Source organism: Amblyomma mixtum, chromosome 2 (genome assembly GCF_055824585.1).
Source record: "Amblyomma mixtum isolate Tamu chromosome 2, ASM5582458v1, whole genome shotgun sequence".
NCBI lineage: Eukaryota > Metazoa > Arthropoda > Arachnida > Ixodida > Ixodidae > Amblyomma > Amblyomma mixtum.
The window spans coordinates 181,310,962-181,317,401 of NC_143013.1; the positions used below are offsets into that span (position 1 = coordinate 181,310,962).

At 43.8% G+C, this 6,440-nt stretch overlaps 1 pseudogene; it reads left to right on the forward strand.

The window, feature by feature from the left end:
• The window catches only part of LOC149361741 (uncharacterized), a 49,315-nt pseudogene extending 48,350 nt beyond the window's left edge, over positions 1–965 (forward strand).
• Positions 966–6,440: the final 5,475 nt, after the last annotated feature.

Here is a 6,440-nt window from a genome sequence, read left to right on the forward strand (position 1 = left end):
GGGCCCTAGCTCGCGCCGTCGCGCGAGGCGTCGCGACCAATGTGTTTCCTGCTTCTGCCGCTAGGTGCGCTGTAGTGAACACGTGATGCTGGAGCGGCGGTATACAAGGGGGTGCGCCTGCCTCTGCTAGGCGTACACGGGATAGAGATGCCTCCTGGAGACAGGGCTGCTCGTTGGAATGAGAAGCAAAAGTTGCGGCGTGCTACAGAGACTGATGAAGAGCGTGAAGAACGTTGTCTTGTGGCGATATTGAAGCAAATCCTGGTCCAACTGAAAAAGAGATGCTATCGGAGTTACTAGCAGGCCAGGGTAAGATTACTTCAACAATGGAGGGCCTACAGGCATCACAGAACAAGATAGAAGACAAGCTTTCTTCTTTAACTGAGCGGATTGACGGTATTGAGAGACAGTTATCCGGCCTAAATGTCTTAGCCACGAAGATGAAGGATATGGAATCTACCATATCAGAACTTCAGGGGCAGCTTACTTTAGTTAGAAACCAGATGGATGACCTAGAAAACAGAGGTAGAAGAAATAACCTTATCATTTACGGTATAGAGGAGGACAGCATTGAGTCTAACCATGAACGGGAAGAGAAAGTAACAAACGGCGTTTTTCAGGAAAAGCTGGGTTTAACGGTAAGTGGCGTCGAAAGATGCCATAGAATGGGTAAAAAGGAAGCAAGCAAGGTGCGACCTGTCATTTTAAAACTCCTCGATTTCCGTGAAAAAATGTCCATATTACAATCATGTCATAAGCTCAAAGACTCCGGCATATCAATAGCTGAGGATTATTCAAAACGAGTTCGAGAAATACGTAAACAATTATGAAAAAGCTGTAAAGAAGAGAGAGACGAAGGAGCCAAAGCAAAGTTATTATTCGATAAACTAAGCGTTGATAACGTCCTATTTGGTTGGGACGAAGCGAAAGGTTCTCGCTTCAGGCTTAAAAAGAAATCAAACTGACTTCTCACCAATAAACCTCGGACCCTGAAAATATTAAATGTTAATTGCAGGAGTGTTCTAAACAAGACTGCTGAGTTGGAGGCTCTTTTGCTTTTGCACGATCCAGAAATTGCGGTTTTGACTGAGACTTGGCTTAACGACACAGTATTTGACAGTGAGTTTGTACCCATTGGCTACAGTTCGTACAGAAAAGACCGTGATGGTAGAGGTGGAGGCGTTAGCATACTCTTTAAGTCAACCTTGCGAATTTTCCCAATGTCTGATATACCTAATGTAGAGTGTATTTTTTGTAAAGCATACTATGGAAATGTTAGATACGTTATTGCAGCAATGTATAGGCCCCCTAGTTCTACCGTTTCCGTTCTAGACGACCTCAAACAATATTTGTACACGAATGTCAAACTTGGTGATCGTATTATACTGTCAGGTGATTTTAATTTACCTAATATAGACTGGTCGACGTTCTCACTTGAAAAACATGACGCTTTAGGTGAAGCAATGTTGGACATTGCTTTTTCCTTTGATTTATTGCAAATTGTGGAACAAAGCACAAGAATTCAGGGCAGTTCTCAGTCAGTCCTTGACCTATTTTTTGTCAGCGGATCAATAGGCGCAGATACAAATTACGAAATAGTACCTGGAATTTCGGACCACGAAGCTGTCCTACTCACCATTGCTGATGCCGTCTTGGATAGCAAGCCTAAATATCCATCTTACCCAAACTTTTCTCGAGCCGATGATGTATCAATCATTGACATACTTTCGCTTAACTTCGATGCCTTTTCAGATAGCACGGATGATGTGCATTCGCTTTGGTGCAGGTTTAAAAAATTAGTAAAAGAGTGCATTGACCGTTTTGTCCCGCTGATAACTAAAAAGAAAAACGGTAGGAACCCCTGGATCTCCCGTGAGACGTTACGACTCCAAAGGCAATTGAAGCGTCTTAAGAAAAGATTAAAAATCCATGCTGCACAGGCGGTCAAAAAAAAGATTGACGAAATTTCCTCCCGCCTTAAAAATCAAGTATACAGGGTGTTTTTTTTAGAAGGTCCAAAATTTTTAAAAAAAGGTAAACTGCTTTAGATTTATTTTAGCGCTGGGGCTATACTGGAGGCTACGGCGGGCGCCAGGCAAGAGGAAAACTGTTTTAATTAGTTCGCTGATTAACTAACTATGTTAATTAACTTTTCTAATTTTTGTTTTAGGGGATATGTTGTATTCGCAGAATTGGAGATCGTCCTCTAAACAGTCCAACCAAGAAAAAACAATTTTAATTAAAAATTTTTCACGCACGTTACGAGGCGCGAAAAAGTCACTCTGGTAGGCATCTTCACACCGTAACGCAGCGGCGGGAGCGCCTCTGACGTAGTTCACTCCGCCCTGCGCTTTGCGTCAAGCGTCCCGGACTGGCGGCCTGCGCTATCGCTGCTTATCTCGCTTCGCTCCGCGGCCTCACGGAATGCCGCGCTGGAACAAAAACGCATTGACACAAAGTGCAGGGCGGAGCGAGCGCTCACAGACGCTGTGTTACAGTGTGAAGCTGCCTACCAGGGAGACTTTTTCTCGCTTCGTTACGCGCGCAAAAAATTTTTTCATGAAAATCTTTTTTCTTGGCTGGACTGTTTAGAAGATTATCTCCAATTCTGCTAATACAACATATCCCCTAAAATAAAAATTATAAAAGTTAATTAACGTAATCAGTTAATCAGCGAACTAATTAAAGTAGTTTGCCTCTTACCTGGTGTCCGCCGTAGCCCTCAGTATAGCCCCAGGGTTAAAATAAATCTAAAGGAATTTACCTTTCTTTAAAAATTTTGGACCTTCTAAAAAAAAACACCCTGTATGCCGATAAACAACGCTACTATGGTGAATCACTGCCCAGTTTCATAACTACAGCTCCAGAAAAGTTTTGGCGTTCTATTTCTCCGACTTCCAAGGAATGTGATGTATTTCATGTTGATGGTAAAGATGTGTGCGATGGCAAGGTAATAGCAAATGCATTTAATAAACATTTTAAGTCCGTCTTTACTAAAGATAATGGCGTAATGCCGTCTTTCGAATTACCTACGTCACCTATACCCGATGTTAAAATAAGTGAAACAGGAATACTAAACATGCTTTTAAATTTGGACATTAAAAAGTCCTGCGGTCCGGACAACATTCCAAACACATTTTTAAAGCGGTATGCAGAATGGGCCTCAAAATACCTGCACGTTCTGTTCACGAGATCATTGTGCGAGGGACAAGTGCCGAGCGACTGGAGGACTGCCAGAGTGAAGCTACTACATAAGGCAGGAAAAAAGCAGTGCATTCAAAATTACCGCCCAATTTCTTTAACATCTACGGTATGTGAACTTTTGGAACACATAATTCATAATCATATCTCAGAATTCTTGGAGAAATATAATATACTTACGAAGCATCAACATGGTTTCCGAAAAGGCTACTCTACAAATATCCAATTGGTTCTAACAGTGCATGACTTTGCTAAAGCAATTAACAATGGGAAACAAATAGACGCTGTTTTTATGGATTTTTCAAAGGCTTTCGACAAGGTGTCTCATAAAAAGTTACTTCACAAATTAGGTGCAATACTGAAAAATTCTCAACTAATTAACTGGCTTGCGGCTTATCTTGAGAACAGAGAACAATTTGTTGTTTTTAATGACCACCATTCAGAACGACTTTCAGTTGGCTCTGGCGTCCCGCAGGGCTCGGTGCTTGGGCCTCTTTTGTTTCTTTTGTTCATTAATGATGTACTGCATGGCATTCCCGTTAAGGTTAAACTTTATGCTGACGACTGTGTATTGTACTCAGAAATAGAGAACGCCGCTGACCAGGAACTGCTGAACAATGCCTTAGGACAAGTTGTTGCCTGGTGCAAAGCTTGGCAAATGTCAATTAATTTTCAAAAAACAGTTTTTATGACCATTACACGCAAAAAGCACAAGCTTAAATATCCATATGCTACTAACGACATATTTCTCTCCGAAGTAACACACTACAAGTATCTAGGACTCTGGATCACTAATGATCTCACTTGGACTAAGCACCTTGAATATGTAGTAGCTAATGCTAACCGCATATTATTCTTCTTGAGGAGGGCTTTGAGACTTTCCACCCCTTCTGTCCGTCTGCTCGCATACAAAAGTGTAATTCTGCCGATACTAGACTATGCATGTGTAATTTGGGACCCTTTCACCAACACTAACATCACCAAGATGGAAATGGTGCAAAGAAAAGCAGTTCGCTTCATATATAATAGCTTTGGACGTACATCAGTAACCTAACTACTAATGAAAGCAAACCTGCCACCATTAACGCAAAGAAACCGTGTATCACGACTAAAATTCCTCTTTCAACTTATTAACGGTCATTATAAAACCGACCTCACGGGAATAGTTAGTTTTTCATCTGGGTATTCTACAAGGCAGAGACACAGTCGCACAATAACCGCCTTTAGCACCCATAATAACTATTTTAAGTATTCTTTCTTTCCCCGAACAGTAACTGAATGGAATCTACTAACCAATGATCAAATTTCAAAATCATCACTGTCGGCATTTGTTTTAGGTACTGTTTAGAAACGTGTTGTCTTTAACTGTTTATACGCTCCATGGATCTAATTTGTATTGTATGCTTTGTCTGTGTTGTTGTTTTCATTATGTATTTAGTGTATCCTACCCTGCTAAAATCCCCAGAGGGGATTGCAGTATTGATAAATAAATAAATAAACGTCTAGCCAAGCGGCGTGCTCGATATGGAACTCGGGGACAATATGCTTCGCATCTGACTAGGCTTAACCTAAGCTAAGCCTCAGCCATTTTTTTCTTCCTGCTACCCGTGTCCTACTTTCATCTTTGCTGCTAAGTTCGGTGAACTTTCTGCGGTGACATCCAGCCTCCAGCACAGTGCATGGAACCGCGGACGCACGGCGCGACGCGCGCCGGTGGCTGCTGCTGTTGCTGGCGCGCCGTCGCCAGAACGCTTGTTCTCTCTTTGGGCGTTCTGCAGTGCAGGTTTGAACGCCTGCAGTCGTCGTGTTTGTTGCCACTGGACACTGGACCCCTCAGCGACAGCCTTTCCTTTTTCTTATAGTAAGGAATCTTCGGCGGTGATTGCTCCCGTGGCATACGTGCGTCTCGTATGCACGTGTGGGGGGGGGGGGGGGGAAACGAAGAGGAAGGCGGAGGTTCGGAACGCGGCGAGTTTAGTGCTTTTTGTGTGCGTGCTCGGAAATTCTCCTTTCCTAGGTATTTGATTGGTTCGCATCCTTTCCCCAGTATTTGATTGGTTGCTGTCCCCGCCAAGGGCGGAGACAGAAGGCTTAAAAGGGTACGCTCCCGGTTAAGTGGGGCTGATTTTGTGTAATAACGTTTCAGTCAGGTTGTAAATAGTTTTTCCCTTGCTTGTTTCTTCTCGTTTATTTTGTGTAAATAAATAGTTAACCTTCTTGTACAGCCATCGAGTAACGTGACTGTTTGCGTCTCGGAACCATCTATTCATCATCATCAAGTGTTTCCTCTCGTCACCACCTGAAGAGGAAACCCAACTGGCGCAGTCCAGACAGGATCTCAACTGGCGTAGACGATGACAGGATTCCAACTCTTGCCTTTTCGGGTGTTGCTACAATGGTCATACACATCAGGCCGTGCGGATCGCAAGAGCTCCAAGCACAACCCCCCGCCGGACGTCGAGGAGTAGTGACACGCATCTCTAGGGGAGCTACCCTCTCGCGCCAGACTGGTTGCAATGGCGTCGCTGTTGTTTGCTCCAGGAGACCTCTCATGTACCGTGAGACAAACAGCCCTCGCTCAAAAATTGGAAACGCTACATAACGCTGACCTAGATGAGCCCTGAGCCGTGTCCGCTGCACTCAGTGCGTATTTCACCAGGCGAAGCGAAATCAGCTGTAGATTCTATAGAAGAAAAGCAGGATAAAGGAAGGAAGGATAGAGGAGCAACAACGAAAAAACAGACAGCCCTGAACAAGCTAGGTCAGAAAAGAAATCAACCACTGACTGGTTCCGGTAGACGTCTCGGTTAATCGATAATCGCTTGGGAGGTTTGAAAGAACTCCTCGACGCGAATGAAGTCCAAATTAAATCGGCAAACGCGGCACCTTCACGGCTTTCAGAGCACACGCTTGTTTTCTTATCGTTCTTCCAGGTGGAAATGTATCGACCAGAATGATCACTTCACCTCACGCGGAAGACGTCAACTGGTAGATAGTGTTTCGGGAGCAGCTTACGCAGCTGAGCGATTTTCATCGCTTTGTGACTTTTGATACAGAGGTTTTAAGGGTCCGGAAAAACAATTGGTGCAGACGCTGAAAATGGACTAAATATGGCTTGTGCGCACGCGTTGCCACGGGAAAAATGTGCACTAATGCCCGTTTGTTTGATGAAATGGCGGTCTTCAGACCGGTGTTATAGAATAAACAGCCCTACCTACAAAGCACTGCCTCGTATGCGG